Source organism: Orcinus orca, chromosome 15 (genome assembly GCF_937001465.1).
Source record: "Orcinus orca chromosome 15, mOrcOrc1.1, whole genome shotgun sequence".
In the NCBI taxonomy this organism is placed as follows: Eukaryota; Metazoa; Chordata; class Mammalia; order Artiodactyla; family Delphinidae; genus Orcinus; species Orcinus orca.
In genome coordinates this window covers 41,497,838-41,523,730 of record NC_064573.1, presented here as the reverse complement: position 1 = coordinate 41,523,730, position 25,893 = coordinate 41,497,838, and positions in this window count along the sequence as shown.

Here is a 25,893-nt window from a genome sequence, read left to right as displayed (position 1 = left end):
ACACAAAAATAAACTCTAAATGAGTTAAAGATCTAAATGTAAGGCCAGACACACTATAAAACTCTTAAGAGTAAAACATAGATCCTTTTTGACTCACCTTCTAGAGTAATGGAAACAAAAACAAACAAATGGGACCTAATGAAACTTAGAAGCTTTTGCACAGTAAAGCAAACCATAAACAAGATGAAAAGACAACCCTCAGAATAGGAGAAAATATTTGCAAATGAAGCAGCTGACAGAGGATTAATCTCCAAAATCTACAAGCAGCTCATGCAGCTCAATAGCAAAAAAACAAACAACCCAATCCAAAAATGGGCAGAAGACCTAAATAGACATTTCTCCAAAGAAGACATACCGACTGCCAACAAACACATGAAAGGATGCTCAACATCATTAATTGTTAGAGAAATTCAAATCAAAATTACAATGAGATAGCATCTCACACACGTCAGAAGGGCCATCATCAAAAAATCTACAAACAACAAATGCTGGAGAGGGTGTGGAGAAAAGGGAACCCTCTTGCACTGTTGGTGGGAATGTAAATTGATACAGCCACTATGGAGAACAGTAGGGAGGTTCCTTAAAAAACTACAAATAGAACTACCATACCACCCAGCAATCTCATTACTGGGCATATACCCTGAGAAAACCATAATTCTAAAAGAGTCATGTACCACAATGTTCACTGCAGCTGTATTTACAATAGCTAGGACACGGAAGCAACCTAAGTGTCCATCGACAGATGAATGGATAAAGAAGATGTTGCACATATATACAATGGAATATTACTCAGCCATAAAAAGAAATGAAATTGAGCTATTTGTAGTGAGGTGGATGGACCTAGAGTGTCTCATACAGAGTGAAGTAAGTCAGAAAGAGAAAAACAAATACCGTATGCTAACACATATATATGGAATCTAAAAAAAAACAAAAACAAATGGTCATGAAGAACCTAGGCGCAGGACGGGAATAAATACGCAGACCTACTAGAGAATGGACTTGAGGACATGGGGAGGGGGAAGGGTAAGCTGGGACAAAGTGAGAGAGTGGTATGGATGTATATACACTATCAAACGTAAAATAGATAGCTATTGGGAAGCAGCTGCATAGCACAGGGAGATCAGCTCCGTGCTTTGTGACCATCTAGAGGGGTGGGATAGGGAGGGTAGGAGGGAGGGAGATGCAAGTGGGAAGAGATATGGGGATAAATGTATATGTATAGCTGATTCACTTTGTTATAAAGCAGAAACTATCACACCATTGTAAAGCAATAATACTCCAATAAAGATGTTAAAAAAAGTGGAAAGAAAAGTAATATAAGTACAGACTGTCCTTCACCTCATGAGTTTTATAAATCATATCTGTTGATTGAAACAAAAATTACAACACCAGCTGATACTCAAGACAATGATATTTAAATGTGGGGAAGATGAGGGACCTATAGAGGTAAGGTTTCCATACTTCACTTGAAGTGGTGGTAGGGTGATATGGTAACAAGGGGTGAAAAGTGGTGTAAAAAGGCAACAGGAAGAATCCTTGTGGTGTAACTTTTCTGTATCTTGACTGTGATGGTTGATACATGCACCTATGCATGGGATTAAATTGCACACACAAACAAATGAGTACAAGACAGATGCAGACATCTAAATAAGATTTGTGAATTGTATAAATACCACTATCCTGGTTGTGATTTTATACTATAGTTTTGCAAGATGTTCTCACTGAGGTAAAGGATACATGGGATCTCTGTGTTATCTCTTACAACTGTATGCGAATCTATAATTATCTCAAAATAAAAACTTAAATTTAAAAAATTAACCAGACCTGACCCTAAAAATCCTATAAATACCGTTCCATAGCTTCCTCCTTTTTAGACACCACTAAAACTCTCAAGACAGAGTTCTCCTTGCTGCATTAAGTTTAATAAACTCAGTTTTGCCCAATTAAAAAGAAAAGAGGGTGTCAGTGATATGTACCTACATTTCCAAGTTTCCAGAATGTGCTCAAATTCTTACCATATTATTTCCATATTTTCTACTAGTCACCAGCCACAGGAAGACTTTACATGTTCAACTCAGTAAACATTCTTGTGGAATAGTTTTATCACAGGCATTCTGGAACCTTGGTTCAATCTCAGGGCTTTTATGTCTGATTTGTTTTGACTGGTCTCTTTAAAAGTAGGTGCTTCTTGATCATCAAAGGAGTGCTTTCTTGAACGTCCTCATATAACAAAGTCTTTGGCTCTGCATCTACACATAGAGTCACAAGAATGTAAAGGATACAGTGGATAATCAAAGAATATATACTTTAACAATTAAGCCAACAAATAGTCCTGAACATATACAAAGCATTTCATTCAGTTTTGCTTTATTTTCCAAACCAAATGCAATCTGTGGGTAGGGGAAGGATAGAGAAGGTCTGAAATTTCTCTTTTGTTCTTTTAAACTTATGGTCCATTTTCTTAACATGTGAAGGTTCTTCAATTTAGACTTGTTGACTGTACTGCGAGGCCATCTCTCTCATTAGAGTCACTGGAGAGCAGCCACTTCCCTTTTGGAACCTCTTTCTCTTCTGTTTTCCTCCTGTGGTCTGTGTCCCTTTACCACCTTTGTGCCTCTCTATTTGGAAACACAATTTTTATACTAGGCCACCGTCATGGGGAGGCTCTGACTTCCATGAGTAATGTGTCTATACACAGGTATTTTATATTGTGAAGGGGGGATCCTCCTTGTCTTTCTTTTTTTATTATCCTGCTGAATACATCTGACTCCTTCTTTGTCTTGACAAGGACATGATATTGCCATTGCCTTGGAATGTGCCTTCCTTAGGAAGGCAGGAGGAAACAGAAGAAAAGTGTAACTCCCTAACTACATAAGTTGGCTTATCCATTGAATAGTCTACATTTGTCTGAAGAAAGTTTCATGATCAGATAAAACATCAAGTACATCTTACAGTCTTACTAGAAATTTACAAGATTATAATTATGAATATTTAAGCAAATTCATAAACTTCGGATTTCACAACAAAAAAAAGAAAGACAAGTAATGATGAATTCTACTATTTATAACCTTGAGTTTGGGCACTAAATATAAATACAGCTCCATGAATTTCATGCTACAAATATAATGGAAAAGAAGTAAAACCTAACATGTTTATATTAAACTTACATACTTATAACAATTTATAAAGATAAGAATGAAACTTTGTGATACAAGAACTAGAATTGAGTGTTGCTCTAATATAAGATTTTAACTTGATTAAACAAGGAGACCATTAGATTGAGGTGCTTTCAATGCCTTAGTAGCCTCCTTAAGCAAACCAAAACCTAAGCCTGCAATGCCTCAAAGATAAGAAATCGAAGTCAAAGGACAGCCCATCACAAACTGCCAAATCAGCTTTCCCAAATAAGGCAACCCGCTAAGCAACAGCCAATCAAATAATTTCCTTGCCTTCCTTCCATCGCTTCCATATAAAAGTCTTTCTCTTAGCTCCCGTTGGTGGAGCGCTCCCAAACACTTTCCATTTGATGCTGCCTGATTCCAAAAGATTTTTGCACAAGTAAACTTTAAAAAAATTTTAATGTGCCTCAGTTTATCTTTTAACAGAGAGAACTGTTTGTAATCCTTTAAGTCCCTCAGAAATGTGACTAGCCTTTTTAGTGGCAACAGTGGTAACTGCACCCAGTAAGCAAATTATAAAAATAGAATGAGCTCCAGTAATACTCAAATTCAAAGCAAGTTCTGTTCAACAGCTCAGTTTTGGAGTCAGGCAGGCCTGAATTTGAATCTAGCTTGGCCAGAGGCTCTGTGACCTTGGCCAAATTATATAACTTCTCAGAACCCCAGGTTCCTTATCTGTAAAATGGCGTGATTATAGTATCCCCCAAATAGGGTTGTGAGCAATAAATGATTTAATACATGCAGAGTACTTAAAAAATTCCTAGCAGATAGTATTTTAAGTGTTAGGTCTTATATTGTTATGATTTTTAGTTTAACTTCCCTACTCCTATTTCTCCCCTTTCTTTCTGATAGAGTTACTAACACTTTACATATGGCTTTCATCCTTTCTATTGTCTCCATAAACTCTGATCTTCCACCTCTAGTGGACACTAGTGCAGACCTGAGTGGGAGACACATCCCAATTTGTGCATGTCACAAGGTAGGTGGAGGCTGTTAACCCCAGATAATCTACACATTCCCAGCAGACCACCGCCAACCAGCCCAGTGCTTACACGGCTGACTAACCTGGTCCTGCAGCCAAAACACATTACTCAGTGATGTCCCTTTCATAATATGGGGCAGTAACAGCTCATGGAACTTTGCCTTTAAAATCCTACCCCATTCTCCTACCTTGAATTTCGTGCCAACAGCCTACCTGGACTTTGTGCTGGATCGAATTCCCTGCTTGGCAGGAAAAATTTTCACTCAGTGCTCAATGTTTAGTCTCTAACAGTTTTTATTTTTTCTTTAACAGTATGTGCAATAATAACAGATTCTCGATGTATTTATTTTTCTCCTTGAAAGCCGTATTAGATTGGTATTGCTACTACAACAAATTTCCACAAACTCAGTGGTTTAAAAAACACAAACATATCCTTACAGTTCTGGAGGTCAGAAGTCAGAAATCAGTTTCACTGGTCAAGATGTCTACAGGGCTGGTTCCTTCATGAGGCTCTGAGGGGAGAGTCCATTTTTTTTGCATTTTTCAGCTTTTAGTGACTGCCTCTATTCCTTGTCTTGTGGCCCCTGCCTCCAACTTCAAAGTTCATCTCTCTGCTTCCATCATCACATTGTCTTCTCCCCTAACTCTGACTCCTGTGTGCCTCTTATAAGGACCATTATGATTACAATGTGCTAACTGGATAATCCAGGGTTATCTCTCCATCTCAAGAATCTTTATTCAATCACATCTGTAAAGTCTCTTTTACCACATAAGGAAATACTCACAGGTTCCAGGGATTATAAGATGGACATATTTAGGTGGTTATTATTCAACTTACCATAAAAGTATTTCACCTAAGAGAATAAAATAAAAAAGGAAAGGAAAGAGAGGGAAGGGAGGGAAGGAAAAGTGAGAGACAAGGGAATAATAAGGGAGATTTTGCATCATAGGATAAAATCAAATCATACACAGCTCTTCTTTGATGTAGCATAGAAAGAAGCAACCTATCATCGTAGCCAAATGGATTTCATATTTTAAAAAAGCGATGTGATTTCCTGACATAAAAGAATAAAAGGGGGGAAAGTAATACAGGTAACACAGAAGCTGTCCAATTTGAGAAATGCCATGATCAAGAAGAGTGTGAATTGCTTAGGGAAGAATTTTGAAAGAGCCCCACTGCAGAGTTTCAGAATGAAGGCAAAATTTTTTTTAAACCCTTGTTTTATTATAACTCAGGTGAAACCCCGAATGGCAACAGCCCTTCAAGTAATCCTTTTCCTGTCCATTCCTGCAGCTCACAAACATCCATCTGGTGTAAGCCTGATTGATCCTATTGAGAGAGTTTAGTGGAGGAGAGTGCCACCATCTGCTTGATTTCAGTAATAACAAATCCAGCAGGAGGATCCTGTTGTGTTGTGTTCCAGCTCCGTCAACGCTGGATTGCTTGATAACAGCCAATTTTAAGAGATGTAAAGGAGTATAAAAGCAGTGGGTAGATTCGCACTCTGGGGATCATCTCCTTATAAAAGATTCATTCTTTCCTATATTGTCAGGCAGAGAAAAACTTAAAGTTCAAAAAAGGTAATTACAGCATATTAATTTACTCATTGTAAATCCTGGCTAGAATTTGTTTTTTTATTAAACTTGTTTTTAATAGAGAACCAGTGTTAATTATTCATAATAAATAGGTATCTGATTGGAGTTATCTTGTCATGTTTTTAAAGTAATCATGAATATGTATTTGTGAAACATATTTTCATCATATCTTATGATTTACAGATGCTTCTGCAAATGCCTATAATGCAGTCTTTCATTAACACTGCTGAGCTAAACGCATTTTCAAGAAAGAAGTCTTTAAAATCACATGAGATGTAAGCAAAATAAACTGAATTTTAACATGGAAATTTGTTTAATAAGGAATATGAGAAAAATATTCATGAAGCACAAAATAAGACTATTATTCAAATAAAACAGAAAGAGCTTCTATTTTTGAATGCAGGCAAATGCCGAAAAAGGAAAAATAAAACATTTGAAAAAGGAAATAAAGATACTTCAGGTTTTTCCTCTCAATATAAGCAATAGTATAACTTCTAGAAAGTTAGGAGAGTTTTTCCCATTTAATTCAAGTGATAGTTACATTTGTTAATAGAATAAAATTAGGAATTGGGTGGCTATAATTCACACACACACATACATACACACAGTGCTACAAATTTCTGTTAATACAATTTGAAAAATGGACAAGAATGAATTAGACTATATACTAAACTAACTCACTCTAGTTTTATTTATTTGTTTGTTTATTTGTTTGTTTATTTATTTTGCAAATGTGAGCTGTTACCATGAAGCAAGAGCCCTGTGTGTGTGTGTGTGTGTGTGTGTGTGTGTGTGTGTGTGTGTGGTGGGGGTGTGGATGTACTGGGTATGTGATGTATGTGTTGGGGGTGGAGAGGTGAGGCTCTGAGAGAAAAGAACAGAGGGCAGAACACATTTGCTGATTTTTCTTTTTTATACAGCAGGTTCTTATCAGTTATCTATTTTATACACATCAGTGTATACATGTCACTCCCAATCTCCCAGTTCATCCCACCACCCCCCACCCCCACTTTCCCCGCCTTGGTACTCACTCTACTTTAAAGCATTTGGCTTAGATAACATATCATTCATGTAAATCAATTTATTTCCAAGAACCAAAAAGAAAGGGAGGGGACAAAATAGAGATGACATTTTCCAAAATATTTTACTAATGAAAATCCAAAAGTGTATAAGTTATATACCATTGCTTTCTTTATTCCTCAGTCAAGTACTTATCAAGAACCCATTCTATGAATAATGACTAGGTGAGATATTTTGTTAGGTCCTGCTTGGTGTAGTCATACAGTGCACCAGGGGGAAACCATCCCCTCTGGAGTATTTTTAGGCAAAACTAAAAAATATATTAAACTGAAATTCTACAAATAACTCTCACTACACAGTTACCTAAATCCTGGGGTTTCTTCAGCCTTTCCCCACACTCAGGTCAGGCCATAGTCTCAGGAACTTTCCTGAAGGTCTTTCCCAAGTCTAGCATTTGTAAATTTGTCCCATTTTCTCAGGGTGGGGGAGGCTTCCTATGTCACTGGCTAGTTAACTGAGATTAATTCCAGCCATGACAGATAATACTATGCTTGTTACATTACATTCTGGGCTGGGAAGGCAGCCAAAGCCACAGGACAAATATGGAACATTAACATTGATTTTAAAATTTTTCAAAATACTTTCATATACATAATCCCAATTTTTGCCCCATAAAAATCTTGTTAAAAACTCTGATATCACCCCTTCTTGAAAACCTGAATTCAGTTGTATTACCTTAAATATAATGCATTGATATTTGCCTTTGAAATATCCAGGTATTACAAGCTGAGAACAAAAATTGTTTCAAGCAATTATAGAATTTATTATTTAGTGTAAATTTCCTGTTATTTTTTAAAAATAAGAGGTAATGTGATAAGCTACCTATGAAATATGAGAAAAAGTTTTGTTTCTTCTAACAATATCTGCTTAGAAATAACTAAGAAATAACTCAGGAATAACTGCTGAATTTTATCCTATATTAAGCCATCAGTTGAGTGGTTAATCAAAATCCCAGTCAGAAAAACAACAAAAAAATACCAGAAAAGAATGTTCAATGAAGATTGATAAGTAATTGTAAAATAGAATAATTTCTATTTCATAAATATATTTGGAAGAAGTATTGTGCTCCAAGAGTACACATATTTTAGGGCTTCCCTGGTGGCGCAGTGGTTGAGAGTCCGCCTGCCGATGCAGGGGACGCGGGTTCGTGCCCCAGTCCGGGAAGATCCCACATGCCGCGGAGCGGCTGGGCCCGTGAGCCATGGCCGCTGAGCCTGCGCGTCCGGAGCCTGTGCTTCGCAACGGGAGAGGCCACAGCAGTAAGAGGCCCACATACCGCAAAAAAAAAAAAAAAAAGTACACATATTTTAAACTTTTGCAAGAAAAAATATATAACTACTTTTCCCCACATTTCAATGAGAAAAGACTTCAGATCCAAATTTGGACAACTTGGGGCTCTCTTAATGGCCCATTCAATCACAGCATAGTTCATTAAGTAGATTGTGCCACGTTAAGATGGACTTGGAAGCTAAATCAACTGAAAAACAGCTGATTTGTTGGTATGACCAGGCATAGCTTTTGAACGTGTAGTAATTTCCCCAGACTTTATTTTTTTTCACGGTACGCGGGCCTCTCACTACTGTGGCCTCTCCCGCTGCGGAGCACAGGCTCCGGACGTGCAGGCTCAGCGGCCGTGGCTCACAGCCCTAGCCGCTCCGCGGCATGTGGGATCTTCCCGGACCGGGGCACGAACCCGTGTCCCCTGCATCGGCAGGCGGACTCTCAACCACTGCGCCACCAGGGAAGCCCTCCCCAGACTTTTATAGGACTATTTCATTTAATAGAACTTCGCTAACCCACATATATGAAAATTTTACCAAAGCTCAGATTTTGCATTTTCTATGAAGAAAGGACAGGCTAAGCAAATTCACAGATGAAGAAGATCCTAGGAATGTTTAAGCTATTTGCAACTGTCTTCAAATACTGTGGTAGTAACCATTTGTACTAGTAAATCAACTAACGTGCTAATTACAGATAGATGTGTCTTTATTCTATTCCTTAGAGTCAGCAAGCCCTCTGTTTGGCAGGACTTTTCACTTAGTTTGAGGAACTGAATGTACTCAGAAATAAGACTGAGGTGTTTTTTAACAAACAAGAAAAACTCCAATTTCATATGGCTGATTATTCCCCAGATCCTAGCATAAAGTTCTGTGGCAGAATAATTAATTTATAAAACAGGTGTAACTCCTACTTCTTCAATTCCTCGGTCCCACTGTTCAAAAAGAGGCTCATATGCTCTGTAATTCAAATACTATGGCAATTCCCTAAGTGGTTAAATTTTACCAAGCTTTACTATATGAGGGGGAAACTGGTCTATGGAATGTTTAAAAGTGATAAATTATTGATCTTTAATGTTAAACACACTCCCAAGCAGCATGGAATTGAAAGAAGAATCCAGGAGGGACAGGAGTTTTTTGTTTGTTTTAATACTGCCTGCCATTTCCCTGTTTACTGCTTTTGGCAGTCTACATGGTTTTCTTCCAGTCATATGGGATTTTATTCTAAAAGTCATATTTGTAATGCCAACTTCCATAGAACCCAGGTGCTTAGTAGTAACGGATTTAGATGAGCAAATAACATTACTGTGACTGTGGCATAACTTTGCAGTATTTTCCTTCTGCCATAATAGTTCTCTACTTCAGTACCTATTCTCTTTTATACTGGCCAAAATTTGTTAAAAGTAATGGAAGAAAATGTTTAGTGAACTCGTGGTAGCCAAGAATAAAGGAATACAAGGAGGGAGAAAGGAAAAGAAGAGAAAAAATGGGGAAAGAGGGAGGGAGGAGTAAAAAAAAGAGAGATGAAAAATAGAGAAAATAGAATTGGGAATAAACAAATGGGACCTAATTAAACTTAAAAGCTTTTGCACAGCAAAGGAAACCATAAACAAAACAAAAAGACAACCCACAGAATGGGGAGAAAATATTTGTAAATGATGCGACCAACAAGGGACTAATTTCCAAAATATACAAACAGCTCATACAACTCAATGTCAGAAAAACAAACAATGCAATCAAAAAATAGGCAGAAGATCTAAATAGACATTTCTCCAAAGACATACAGATGGCCAACGGGCACATGAAAAAATGTTCAACGTTGCTAATTATTAGAGAAAACCAAATCAAAACTACAGTGAGGTATCACCCCACACCAGTCAGAATGGCCATCATGAAGAAGTCTACAAGTAATAAGTGCTGGAGAGGGTGTAGAGAAAAAGGAACCCTCCTACACTGTTGATGGGAATGTAAATTGGAATAGCCACTGTGGAGAATGGTATGGAGGTTCCTAAAAAAATTAAAAACAGAGTTGCCACATGATCCTGCAATCCCACTCCTGGGCATATATCTGGAGAAAATTATAATTCGAAAAGATACATGAACCCCAGCGTTCATAACAGCATTAATTGCCATAGCCAAAACATGGAATCTAAAAAAGCCAAGCCAAGGGCTTCCCTGGTGGCGCAGTGGTTGAGAGTCCGCCTGCCGATGCAGGGGACGCGGGTTCGTGCCCCGGTCCGGGAGGATCCCACGTGCCGCGGAGCGACTGCGCCCGTGAGCCATGGCCACTGGGCCTGCGCGTCCGGAGCCTGTGCTCCGCAACGGGAGATACCACAACAGTGAGAGGCCCGCATAACGCAAAAAAAATAAAAAAGCCAAGCCAAGCCATGTGGAATCTAAAAAAAAAAAGATGCAAATAAACTTACTTACAAAGCAGAAATAGACCCACAGACATAGAAAACAAACCTGTGGTTACCAAAGGGGATAGAGGTGAGGGGGTATAAATTAAGAAGACGGGATTAACATATACATACTACTATGTAGGAAATAGATAACCAACAAGGACCTACTGTATAGCACAGGGAACTATACTCAATATTTTGTAATAACCTATAAGGGAAAAGACCCTGAAAAAGAATATATGTATTTATATACGTGTGGCTGTATATATATATATATATATATATGTGTATAGCTGAATCACTGTGCTGTATACCTGAAACTAATACAACATTGTAAATCAACTACACTTCAATTTTTTTTAATGTACAAAAAAATAGAATTGGGTATTGTTGGTATTATAAGGGCTCCTGAGAGACACCTGTAGATGATCCAATATGAAAACGGATGTTACACTATGGGGAGAGAAGAGATTCATGACTGGAAGAGACTTTAAGAGGGCTTCTGGGGTGCTGATAATATACTGTTTCTGGATCTGCTTACTGGTTACGTAGGTAGATTCAATTTGTAACAATTCATCGAGCCTGCACATATGATATGTGCACTTTTGAGTGTGTATATTATATTTCACTAAAATACTTTAAAACATGTGCTACAGGGGAACATGTATTACTTTTCATCTGTTTTAAGTTTACCTGGACAAAGTGACCTTGAAAGTGACTTCAGGCCATCTATCAACTTCATAATTAAATAAGATCTTTTCTTATTGAAGAAAACTGCTAAGCTTAGGTTTCAGTTAACTGGCTCTAGCTCTTTAATACCTTAGTGGTCTTAGACAAGTGACCTTACCTCTCCCAAGTCTCAGTTTTCTATTTTGAAAAATGTTATAGGATCATTTAAAGAGATATTAATTCCAACCTTGATTTTCTGAGGTAGGATGGACAGCCAGTCTACCATGTTCTAGCCTTTCTAACCACCTTCTCTGGGTTTCAAGATCCATTCTTAAGAAACTTTAAGAACTGGTCCTTGTTTGAAAGAACCAAACTGTTATTTTTTGAAAGGAAACTGCAATTTCATCATAGTTGGGAGGAAGGAGAGAAGCTAGAGCATTTTGGGGAAGGAGGAAGATGTAGTTGGAACTCTGCATCTAAATTGGGTGGAGTCCTAGTGGGTTATGTGATCAATTGAGTTCTGGTCATACTCATTAGTTCTCAGTAAACAGCAAAATTCCCATGGTTCTGTCTACATTATCATTGGTAACCCTGAGAGCAGTTTCTCAACCTTGGCCCTATTGATATATTGGACTGGATAATTCTTTGTAGTCAGGAGCTGTCCTGGCATTGCAGGATGTTTAACAGCATCCCTGGTGTCTACCCACTAGATGTCAATTGCACCTCCCCTGCAGGTTGTGCCAACCAAAAATGTCACCTATCCTTGCCAAATGTTTCCTGGAGGCCCAAATCTCCCTCGCCCCTATTGAGAACTACTGCCTTACAGCAGTGTTAGAGGCTGAATTTGGCATGGAAAGAATGGAGGGAATTCATTCAGCTGCAAAGGCACCTGCCTTTAAATTGACCTCTAAAACTGAATAATAAGCACATAAAATGATACACATACAAAGTCCAACTTCTCTAAACTAAACCTAAAGCTCGTATCAATCCCAAGGGTTGTGGGTGAGGACTAGTCAGATGATTTTTCAAAACCCTGACAGGTGGTGATTAAGCTAGATTTGATTTGATTTAGAAAACTAAAGAAATATAACAATTATTTTATGTAAGTGTCATGGTGCCGATTTGTACCTGTTACGTGTTTCTAAAAGAAAAAGAACAGCCGTGTTCCCAGCATATTGCAAAAGGCCAAAAAAATTAAATGTGTTATTATCATCCCTACTTTATAAATGATGAAAATGAGTAACAAAGAAGGCAAACAACCCTTCAAAGAAACAGAGCTAATAAAATGGATACTGAAATGAATGCCTTCCTGTGAACTTACTCTTTGTACTGTTGCCCATATTAATGGCTAATTTTGTTGGAGTGCCTAGAAAGTACCACTTTATCTCCTCTTAGTTCAACTTAGAACATACAGGCATCCATTATGATCCTAACACCATTTTAGTGATTTCACGATACATGACAAGTATATAACCCAATTTAATTTTTTTGGATGGTCAAGACACCTAAAACAATCTAAGAACCTGCCAGAAGGAAGGCACTTAAGTATTAAAATGATGTATATAGACTATAGGCACTAAAAACATTCTGAAAAACTCAAAATAGATTGAGGTAGATGGGGAAGGCATCATAGGATTTGAGCTAGAAACTTAAGAATAGGTAGAACAAGTAGAAAATTTGGGGAAGGTCTTAGAGATCAAGAAAACAACATATGTATTTCTGCTGCAGAAAGCCCCCACAATCTGGCACCGATTTTTAATCTCCAGCCTCTGTTCTCTTTACAGCTTCCACGACCTTTCCCTCTGAATACACAGTCAAGCCAGCAAACGCTATCCTTCAAACATGTCAGACCCTCTCTAGACTCACACCTTGGGTACGGGCTGCTCCCCTGGCCTACAGTCACTCTGCTCACTCTGACCTCCTTCACTTAAAATTCTTCTTTTCCCTTCAAATTCAAAACTCAAATTTACCTCCTTCTATTTCCTAAGAGAATACCAGCAACTTCTTCTTCTCTATTCCCAACTCTGTCATAGCACTTACTACGTGATTTGGTTGATTTATGCCTATAGGTGCCCCCAACCGTGTGTCAAATGCAAATCTCTGTAAGTATACCTGTATTAATTCAGCATGGTGCAAAATTTTGTTCTACCCTTTAACTGAGCACCATCGAAATGCACTTATACAATATTCACCAGACCCTTTAAATTCATTTTTAATTGCACAACTAAGATATAATTCCAATTTCCTTTTACATTTTCAAAAAAGTTATATCTAAATCTAAAATCCTCTTTGACCTCCTCAATCCTAGGATCCTTTCCCATTCCTCTAGGTAATCAATATTATATCTTCGGTGCATATCTCCATGTTTTTTTTTAACCTTTAGTTAGTGTATATGTGTGCTGTTTCAAATTATTTTATCTATTTGTTTTTATTTAAGGGTTGTCATATTCCATGTATTGTACAATATATAACTTTTAGAGTAATGTGTGTTGATATCTATGGATTGTGTATTTTAATTCATAGACCGTATTCTGTAAAATGTACATTCCGTGTTTTACTTGAACTTCTTTTGGAAAGACATGATGTATGTTTTCAATATTTTGATAATTCAAATAATGCTACAGCAAACATTCTTTTGCCCTCAGGCAGATATCTAGAAATAGAATTGCAAGGTCACAGGGTCAAAAATTTATTTTTAATTGTACTTCCAAATTTCTGCCTAAAGTGGGTAAATCAATATATTCATCCTCTAAGAATAACTTAGGAATGAACCTGTTTTCTACACTTTTACTGACACTTTTTATTACCAGACTTTTTTTTTAACTTTTGCATAAAATAATCTCATTTTGTTTTTATGTACATTTCTATGACTAGACTAATTTGGGGAGGACTGATATTTTCCTAATATTGAATATTTCCATTTATGAACATAGCATACTTCTCTGTTTATTTAAATCTGTATGTATCATTGAATAGTTTTATTATTTTCTCCATAAACATTTGCATTTCTTTTAGTTATTTTTTTAAACCAGGCATTTTAGATTTCTGTTACAGTTGTACATAGGTTCTTATTCTACATTTTGATTTTTAAGTTTTTACTGATGAAAAATAGGAAAAATTGATTTTTGCATGGGAAATTTTATCCTACCAACTTGCTAAGTTCTTTTATCAGTTCCACTGTTTATTAGTTGATTTTCTTAAATGTTCTAGGTAGACCATTATCTTTTTAATCTTTGAGGCATATTTTTGTTTTACTGTTTTAGTTTCACTCTCCAGCATAACGATCAATAATAGTAATGATAATATGATATTCTGTTCTTATTTCTGACATTACTGAGCATGTTTTTAATATTTCATTATTAAATGTGACTTTGCATCAGTTTTTACCAGATAGCTTTAATGCATTAAGAAAGTTCATACTTCTCATTTTTTGAGTTGTTACCATGAATGCATGTTAGATTTTATAAAATTTTTAATCAGCATCCATTAAGATAATCATATAATTTTCTCCTTGAGTCTGTTAACAAAGAGATTTACCTTGATAGAATTTATCACGTTGATCCATCTTTACAATACATGGCTAAACCTTCTTGGTCACTGTATCAGTTAGGGATTGCATTCAGCTGCTAGTAAGAGAGACCTGGCTATGGCGGTTTAAACACACGAAGGCTCATATTTCTGAAATAATCAGGTCTAGAGTAAGGCAGTTGCTGGCATTGGTTCAGTAATTTAAGGATATAAGGGAGGAAGTCTTTGTCTTCTCTTGGTTTTTCCTTGTTGTCCCAAGATGACCACTAGAGATGTAGGCATCATGTCCTCATTAGAGGCAGGAAAAATGAAAAAAAGGGGATTTGGATAACAGTAGTTTCCCAGAAGTCCTAACCCACAATTTCTCCTTGCATTTTGTTAGCCATCCAACCTCCAAAAGATTGAGAGGAATATAATTTTTAAGCTGGTTATATTAGTGACTGGATTAAAATTAGGGGTTTGTTACTAGGGAAGAAGGAAACTGAGTATTTAGTAGATAACTAATGATCCTCACCACAGTTGTGATACATTGTCCTTTTAACACATTGCTTGATTTGAATGGCTGGTATTTTATTGGTAATTCTGCACTGTCATCATTGGTACAACCCATCGAGCTTTTTCAGATTTCACCAGTTATACATGCACTCATTTATGCATGGGGGGAAAGGGGTATAGCTCTATGCAGATCTATCACATGCATAGCTTTAAGTAACCACTACAACAATCAAGATACTTAATTGAACCATCATCACAAGACTCCTCTATTCTACTTCTTTACAGCCACACTCACTCCTGCCTCCTCATCTTAACCTTCAACAGTCACTAACCTGTTTTGCATCTCTGTGATTGTTATTTCACAAGTGTTGCATGAATGGAATCATGCAGTATATATCCCTTTGATATTAGCTTTTTCTCTCAACATACTTTATTTTACGTTCATGCAAGTCATTGCAGTTTTCAATAACAAGTTATTCCTGAGTAGTATTCTATGGCATGGATGTATCTTACTTCATTAACCATACAGTCACTGAAGGACATTTGGATAGTTTCCCGTTTGGGGCTACTGTATTAAAGCTGCTAAGAATATTCATGCCCAAGTTTCTGCATGAAAAAAAGTTTTCATTACTTTGGCACATATACACCGTAGTGCAATTTCTGGGTTGCATGGTAGTCCATTTTTAATTTTATAGGGAGCTACCAGACTCTGTTCCAGAGTGCCCACAACATTTAATGGTTTTCTGCATCCTCACCAACATTTGGTATTATCACTATTTTTAACTTGGCTCTTCTGATAGTTGTTTAGTGATACCCCACTATGGTTTTAATTTGCATTTATCTACTGGTTAATGATGTTGAACATATTTTTATATGCTTATTTTCCATTTTCATATTCTCTTTTGAAAAATGTCAGTTCAAGTCTTTCAGCCACTTTCTAATTTGATTGATGGGTTTTATTTTTATTTATTTATTTATTTATTTATTTATTTATTTTGGCGATACGTAGGCTTCTCACTGTTGTGGCCTCTCCTGTTGCGGAACACAGGCTCCAGACGCGCAGGCTCAGTGGCTATGACTCACGGGCCCAGCCGCTCCGCGGCGTGTGGGATCTTCCCGGACCGGGGCACGAACCCATGTCCCCTGCATCGGCAGGCGGACTCTCAACCACTGAGCCACCAAGGAAGCCCTGATTGATGGTTTTTAAATATCGAAGTTTGAGAGTTCTTTATATATTCTAGATACAAGTCCTTTATCATACATGTGCTTTGCAAATATTTCTCTCACTATGTGATGTGTTTTATTATCCTTTTTTTAAAATAAATTTATTTATTTTTGGCTGCGTTGGGTCTTCATTGTTGCGTGTGGGCTTTCTCTAGTTGCGGCGAGCAGGGGCTACTCTTTGTTGGGGTGCGCGGGCTTCTCATTGCGGTGGCTTCTCTTGTTGCGGAGCATGGGCTATAGGTGCGCAGGCTTCAGTAGTTGTGGCTCACCAGCTCTAGAGCACAGGCTCAGTAGTTGTTGCACACGGGCTTAGTTTCTCCACAACATGTGAGATCTTCCCAGACCAGGGCTTGAACCCACGTCCGCTGCATTGGCAGGCGGATTCTTAACCACTGCGCCACCAGGGAAGTCCCTATTATCCTTTTAACAGAGTCTTCCACAGAGAAAAAGATTTAATTTTCACAAGGTTCAATTTATCAATTTTGTAAATTTTATGGATCATGCTTTTTGGTGTCAAATCTAAGAACTCTTTTCTGGATGTCAGCAAGAATGGTGCAGTAAGGACCTCCAACAATCCTCTCCTCCATAAGAGCAGTGATAACACACAAAATTGTCAAAATTAACATTTTCAGAAGTGTGGAAATTAGCCAAAGATATTCAGCAACCTGGAGACTGATTATTCAAGAAAATTGGCTGAATCTTGGTAAGAAAGTGAGCTTTGTGTTATTTCTACTTTTCCTAGCCTCATGACTCTTCATCAACCCCACAGTAGCCTTGAAAACCAATACTTCCACAAGCATGCTGAAAGCAGCAGCCTAACAGCCTAAGAGGTGAAATAACAGGGTGGGATTGCCTTTAAAGCCCAGTCCCCAGATAGGTGTCATTATCTGACCTGTCTGGTAGTTTCCTGGGCAATCCCACCAGAAAGGCTTGTCTTTTCTTTGGCCTGACACTGAGCTGGTCCAATGCAGACAGCCTTTTCTCTGGGGGTGTTTTTCAGAATCAATCAGCCACAATCATTTAATATCCCAACCTCTTGAGGTAGCAATAACAATTGAGAGAAACATCAAACAGATTGAAATTCTTAAAATAGAAAGCTTTTGAATGAGATATATGTAGGTGACTTTGAAAAGCTCTGAAATATTCCTAGAAATCTGGAAGGCCATGTGCATACACAAGGCTGTGGGCACAGCTATGAAAGAACTGAGAGGGCCCTAAGCTCTTCAACTCTGGATGAACTTGAAGTTCTGCACGAGTAGGAAATAAAAGTTAAGGTAGACTTGTAAACTTCACATCTGAACATTAAATCAGTGCCTCCCAGACCACGCAAAAACCTTGTTCAAAATCTGAAGGACTTGTTCATGCATTAAAAGAAATCTCTGTCCAATCATTAGCTAATCATTAAGCTAACTGAGCACAGATGTCAGTGGCCACATTAAAAAGAATACAGACTGTAAAAGAATTTATCCAGGAAACCTGCTAAACAAGAAAACAACAAAAAAAAGACAATAACAACAACAAACAGCAAAGACAAACTTTTTAATGTTTAAATGTTCCGTTTTCAAAAGAAATAAATTATAAAAAATGTAGATAAATGAGAAAGTATGGCTCATACTTGGAGGAAAAAAATCAATTGATAAAAATTTTCCCTGAGGATACCCAGATATTGGATTTACTAGACAAAGACTTTAAATGAGCTGTTTTAAATATGTTCAAAGAACAAAAGGAAACCATACCTGAAGAATTAAAGGAAAATATGCACCTGTGCCTGTCTCATAAATTTTTATTTTACTACAGATATTATACATTATATAATATTACATTATTATATATATAATATTATTTATATAATTTTATATATTATTTATATAAATATATAATACTTATGTATTATAAATAATATATAATATTTATATATTATAAATATTATATAAATATAATAATAATGTATTATTATATTATTTTCTTTTCCTTTTATGGAAAAGAAATGCCTCTCTTTGATCCTTTTAATGCTTTGTGCCTTGAATTCTGAATGTTGTTGATAGAGTTAAACCGTTTTCTCTTTGTTACTATTTGCTAGAATCTTTTTTCTTATTTATTTATTTTCCATCATCCTGTGTCACTTTGTATTAGACATGTGTCTAGAAAATAAATTATAGCTTTATTTTTAATACAAAGAATGAATATTCTTTAAACAAACTAGTTATTGTTAATTTATTTGAACTTATTTCTGCCATCTTATTTCATGTTTCATATTTACAATACTCTCTTTTTCTTTCTCATTTTTAACATTTCTTCTGTTATTGGCCTGATTACATTTTCTTTGTTCCATTTAATTCTCTATACGTATAGAAGTTTTACAGCCTATTTCTAGAATGGTGGTTTGCTTTAAATTTTTAATACACATACAGGATTGGAATTTTTAATACATCAAGATTTAATCTGTTTTCAGTCTTCCTCTTATACTTAGCCTGCCATCTTGAAGCCAGATGTCTTTCCCAGATATGATACACTTTGCTGAACTTTTTGGGGAGATACATTTTATTCATATGTCAGCAATCATTTATGCCTTTAAAATCCTCTTCTTCAAATCTGCATTTCAGTTCCCAGTGCTTTGCTAAGTTTGTACTTTGGTTCCTGACCTAGTAAAAATGGCAGTGAGATAAGAGGGAAATTCCTCCTCAACCTAGTGAGATAGGTACTCAGAGCCAAAATTGTGGCAATTAATAAAAATGAAAGAAAATGAGTAAGTAGGTTGTTTGACACACAAGTTTTTGGGTTAAGATAATTGCTTGCTACGTACTTAAAATTCAGCAGGAAGATGTTTCAAGGAAAATATATCTTTCCTGCAGGTTGTATATAAGGATGAAAGCGAAACACCCCTAAAATTCTAGGAAGTAACCCAAAACTCAGAGATTCAATATACATTTACCAAGGACCTTTGATAGTTCAAGGACTGTGCTATGGCTGGTTGTATGAAGTAAACAAAGCAGCCATGGTCTAAAGACTTTAAACAATAAGTACAGAAACAAATACATTTGTAACAGGATGCCCAGCATACATGAAATGTTTAGGGTTTTCTACTCTTTTCTGTAAAGAGAGATGCGAAAAACCACAATAGAATCATGGAAGAAAGCATTTTCTTTTCCTAAAGAATGAGTTTTGGGACGTTGTAAGCAATGAACTATCCAATTCAGTTTCCTGGAGAAAGTTAAAGTAATTTAATCTTTTGGTTCTAAGGCTTGAGAAAAAATAGTTGTCTTACCTCTAAAGAGAGGATTCCCCAGGGAGAATGTTAAAATACATATAATTCCACATTCTCCACTCCCCTCCCATAGCAAATGCATGTTCATCTGAGTTATTGAAGGTACTTCTTTTCAATAGTGGAATTGATGCCTGTGCGTACCTAGGCAGAACTTGCTAGATGTTAGTCCTTTGGAAATGTTTAGACTGAATAAAAGGCTGAGAACAGAAATTAATATAGCACTGTTTAGAGAGTATCAAATTAGCAAATCAGTGCAACATGAAATGGTGACAGGTGGGCCATGCCTTGCATTGATAAAAGATTTGCTTTCTGGGTGGGATTATGAAAATTGTGAAAACAGGAATCATGTATTTGTCGACATGAACAATTAATTAAACTAGTGTTGTTAGCAAATAATTAAACCAGGAAAACTAAAGCCAATTTCATTAATCATTTAAAATTAATTATGACAATGATGTTAATAACAATTTGCATTTGTTTGAACATTTTAGAAAAGAAATATGTGTGTATCAGAGACTTAGAAGTGGTGGCTCACAAGATGTAACATGGATCATAATCTCCTTGGGAGAGGAAACTTGTTAAAATGTAAATTATTGGGTCCCACCTCCAGAAATTTAAATTCATTAGTTGTGAAAAAGGCCCATGAACATGGATTTAACAACCTCTCCCCTCCCTGTACACACACCCACACACAGACACTCACACACAGAAATGATCATTCTGATGCAATTTGCTGGGTAGATGACACTTGGAAAACATTGCTCAAGAAGTAAAACATTGATAAAAATAAGAATTGTTATATTATCTATTGTGAGTTAGCATTTGTTTGAATATTTATATATATTTTATTTTAAAATGGTTATTTCAGTGTTAGATAATGAGCTTTAATTATCTATAGATGGTAGTATGAGTAAATCAATAAACAACATTATTACAAAAAATAAACTAATATAATTAAGTTAAAAAGAGTTCTAGATCTGTTTTCTAGTAAGACACTGAAATGGCATGATAGTTGATCCGCTTCTCCCAAAGTAACCACAGAGAAACTAGATGGGGAAAATACCAAGAAAAGAAGAAAAGCATAAAATTCCTCTAGGGTAATAGGGAGATTGTTGTGAAATGGTGGGTTTGGGGGGGTCAATTCTAGACTTTAACCAGGACAGGGTTGACAGCCTGGGGTTATTGTGAGAGGGAAAGTAGCAGTGGTGGAGCTAGAGTTCTGCTATTGTTTCCTCCCCACCATTGCCGTGGTAAAAAGAATGCCTGTCCACAACAAGGCTGATACAGAATTCTGGTGCAGGCGTCTGCAGGAGGCAGTTCCCGTTAGGGAAATAGTAGGACTTTGGGTCATCAGATTAGCTGGAGTGCCAAAAGTGGAGACTACAGAAGCCTCAATACATGGCACATTTGCTGAATTTTGAAGCTATGTGGGGTGGGAAGCAAACAAGCTGGAATGGAAACCAGAGATGAATTGTACACGATCTCAGGAAACAAAGACCTTTCACGGGAAGTGACTCCAGCGAATATACCAGAACCACAGTAAACTGATGATCTGAAGCCAATTTTACCATGATGGTATTTTACTGATTTGGGGGAATTGGTGCTATAGACTAAGACTGGCTTGGCAGGACAGAGGGCCTCTGCAGAGGAAGCTGAGTTTTCAGCCAGCACACGGGATAGAGAGAAAAGTAGAAAACTGTGAAGTCACAAATGAAGACATTTTTTAAGAAAACATTTACATAATTCTAAAACACTTCAGTGCAGAAAACTAAAAAGGTAAGCCAAAAATCTCTCAAAGGATCACAGTACTCATGTCATTCTGCTGAGAGGGCAAAGACTAACTACAGGAAGGGCCCCAATGAACATAAGGATACTCTCATTGAAAAGATTCAGAAGGCTAAGCCCTAATGACAGAACAAACCAGCGGTAGACTAAGCCTTATTAAAACGTCAACCAAGCACCCAACTCCATCTGCCTAGCATAAAAAAAGGGAAAATATTCTCAGGATGTGATAACATTATCAGAAAGATTCAATAAAATAGTAATAGCTATGCCAAGAAATAAGAGGATATGACCAGGCTAAGGAGGAATAAATAGACAATAATAAAAGAATAAAATGCAGTCCAGATATTGAGGTTATGAAAAACTTTAAAACAATTATAATTAATCCATTCAGGAGAATAGAGAAAATGTTGTAGAAAATACATGAAAATATTGAGTTTCACCAGACACTTGGACTACACAAGGAAAACATATAATGGAGATTCTAGAATTTAGAATATAATATCTGAAACTAGAAATTTATCTAATAGGTTTAACAGCAAACCAGAAGTAGCAGATGACAGGATTAGTAAACTGAAGGACAATGGAAACCCAAACCTAAAGCACAAAGAAAGCCTATCAAATGTGTAATAAGAATCCCAGAAGAAGAAAAAAAAAGAATGGACCAGAAGAAACACTTGAAAAAGTCATAGCTGAGTATCTTCAAAAATCTTTAGGAATCCCTGGAAGGATCTATGAAAAGATAACCTATCCCAGGCATGTCACAGTAAAACTGCTGGACAGCAATGACAAAGAGAAAGTCCTAAAAGCAGTAAGAGGTGAGAAAAGACACATTACCTTCTAAGGAGGGATGATAAGACTAATGATGGAAGCTGGAACATAGTGCAATGATGCAGTTAAGGAACTGAAAAGAAAAACTGCCAACCTAGAATTCTTTACCCAGTAAAAATATTCCTTACCTCCATGAAGGTAAAATAAAGAGGTTTTTAGACAAGCAGAAACTGCAAGAATATGTTGCCTGCAAACCTGCACTAAACATATAAAGCAATTAAAATTTTAGAGCTCTGCTATGTAAAAAGCTTGTAAGTCATCAGTCCTGTCCTTACAACAAGACAAAAGCTAAACATACTGAAAACCAAGAATTTTTCTTAGACTCATCAGAGAAATGGGGTCACAGAGTAAACTGCCACCCTGAAATCTGGAGAGAGTCACAGCTGAGATTGGTTTATCTGGAGCAGAAGCTGCTACATCCACAATCTAATGGGAACGCTTAAATGACAATTTTGATGAATTGTTGGAGGCTGAGAGTGCACTAGCTTCAGAGTGAGAAACACTTTGGGACCCCACATTTTCCTGGGTTTTCCCTCTAGGAACCCTGCCAAGTTCTAATGGTAAAGCAGAAAAATTCCCACCTGTTTCTGGCAGGAGATGAAGGAAAGTATCCATTTTAAAATATATCCAGAGCATTCTCCTTAAAAAAGAACTACTCTCTAAGAGAAAATACTTTACCAGAGCTTTACCTCACCTTAGGAAACAGGAATTAGCCAATTCCAACCCCCTCTGGTTGTCCTGTCTCATGTTAGGGGTAGGTGGAGAGGTACTGAGAAACATTTTGAACATCATAGCCCCAAAACTCAGTCCCATTAAAAAACCAATTTTAATAAAAAGATTATAACAGGCTTCCTCTCCTCACTTTACCACTACATCAACAAGCCTACAGTATAAGAACAACGAATTGCAGCTGAAAGAACTGCAAGACTCAAATCTGATCAAGAAAGAGTTCTTAGAGAAATACAAAGACAAAAGGGAAGAAGAAGAAAAGGACACTAGAGAAAACTGAAGCCTCTTCACCTACCTGTACAGCAAACATTAAAAACAGCCCAATTTTGAGCCAAATTAACATAAATCCTCACCCTTAAGGCCTATTTATCTCAGATCCTATTATCCAATATACCACATCCAGTTTTTAACAAAAAGTTACAGGTATGCCAAAGAGAGGAGAAAATAGTCTGAAGATGTAAAGCAAGCATACAAACCAGACCCAAATATGACACAGATTTTGGAAATATTAGACATGGAATTTAAAATATCTATGATTAATATGTTAAGGGCTTTATGGAAAAAGTAGACAACATGCAAGAATAGATGGGTAATTTATGCAGAAATATGGAAACACTGAGTCAAAAGGATATGCTAGAAATTAAAAATGCTGGAAAGAATGAAGAATGCCTTTCACGGGCTCATCAGTAGACTGAATAAGGAGGAAACCAGCAGTGACTTTGAAGATACATCACTAGAAACTTCCCAAAGTGAAATGCATAGAGAAGAAATGATTTAAAAAAGAATATCCAAGAATTATGAGATTGTGGGGTGTTTACAAAAGGTATAACATATGTGTAAGTGGAATACCAGAAGAAAAAAAGAGACAGAAGAAATATTTGAAGTTATAATGGCTGTGAATTTTTCAAAATTAATGACAGACACCAAACTACAGATCCAGGAATCTCAGAGAACACCAAGCAGGATGACTACCAAAAAACATAAAACTTAGGCATATCATATTCAAACTTCAGAAAACCAAAGACAAAGAAAATCTTGAAAGAAGCTGGGAGGAGGTGGGGGTACACCTTACCTACTGAGGAAAAAGGATAAGAATTACATCAGATTTTCTCATCAGAAACAATGAAAGGAGGAAGAGAATGGAGTGATATATTTAAAATGATTGGAAGAAAAAAGGAAATACCAAACTAAAATTCTATATCCTTCAGCAATGAAGAGAAATAATGACTTTCTCAGATAAATGAAAACAAGTGAATTCATTGCAGTAAAACTTCCCTGCAAGAAAGGTTAAAAGAAGTTTCTCTGGGGCTTCCCTGGTGGCGCAGTGGTTGAGAGTCCGCCTGCCGATGCAGGGGACACGGGTTTGTGCCCCGGTCTGGGAAGATCCCACATGCCGCGGAGCAGCTGGGCCCGTGAGCCATGACTGCTGAGCCTGCGCGTCGGGAGCCTGTGCTCCGCAACGGGAGAGGCCACAACAAGTGAGAGGCCCGCGTACCACAAAAAAAAAAAAAAAAAAAAAAAAAAAGTTTCTCTGAGAGAAGGGAAATTATGTAGGTCAAAAACCCAGATCTGCATAAAGAAAGGAAATGTGTCACAGAAAGAATAAGTGAAAGTAAAATAAAGCCTTTTATTTTTTCCTATTTTTGAATTATCTATTAAATAACTGTTCAAAGTAATAATATTGATAGTAACGATATACTAGGTGATTATAGTTTCTGGACAAGTGAAATGAATGGCAGAAATCTTACAAGGGACGGGAGGGAGGAATTGGGACTACTCTGTTATAGTAGAGTAGTGTATATATATATATATAGTATTATAGTATTAAAATGTTCTGGGATCTATTATAAAGTACCTGCACTACTCATGAAGTAGTATGGTGTTATTTGGAAGTGGAATTAGATTAGTTAAAAATGTATATTGCAAAGCTTAGGGCATCATCTAAAAAAATTTTTGAAGTATTATTGATGTACTAAGAGAGGATAGAAAATGGAAACATGTAAAATACTCAGTTAAAACCAGAGAAGGAAGAAAATGACAGAAAGATTTTAAAAAGAACAGTTATAATGAATAGGAAATGCTTAAAAACATGCTACTTATCAATCCAACTATATCAATGATAACTTTAAATGTGAGTGGCCTAAATTTGCCATTTAAAAACAGAGACTGTCAGAATGGGGGGTGGAAAAGGAAACAAGACCCAACTATGTTGTCTACAAGCCAAAAAAAAACCTGCTTTAATATAAAGACACAGGTTAAAAGTAAAGGAATGGAGAAAGATATTACATGCTAACACAATCAAAAGAAAGTTGGAGTAGCTATGTTAATTACACAATGCAGACTTCCAGAACAAGGAAAAATTATTAAGGGTAATGAGAGGTATTACACAATGATAAAGGGGGTCAATTCTCCAAGAACACGTAAAAATCTTTAAAGTGTATGCACCTAACAACAGAATGTCAAAATACATAATTAAAAAACTGCTGGAACTGCCAGGAGAAATAGAGAAATCCACTATTACAGTTGGAGACTTCAACACCTCTTTATCAGTACTTCCAACAGTGAAAAAATCAGTAAGGATGTAGTTGAATTGAACAGCACCATCAATCACTTTGTTCTAATTGACGTTTATAGAATACTCCATCTGACAACAGCAGAGTACACATTCTCCTCAATCGCAAATGGAATAGACCACATTTCTGGGTTACAAAACACAGCCTGACAAATTTAATACAATAGTAATCACTCAAAGAATGTTCATAGAAAACAATGGAATTAAACTGGAGATCAAGAACAGAAAAATAGCTGAAAAACAAACAGAAAAATAATGGAGAGTAAATAATACTCTTCTAAA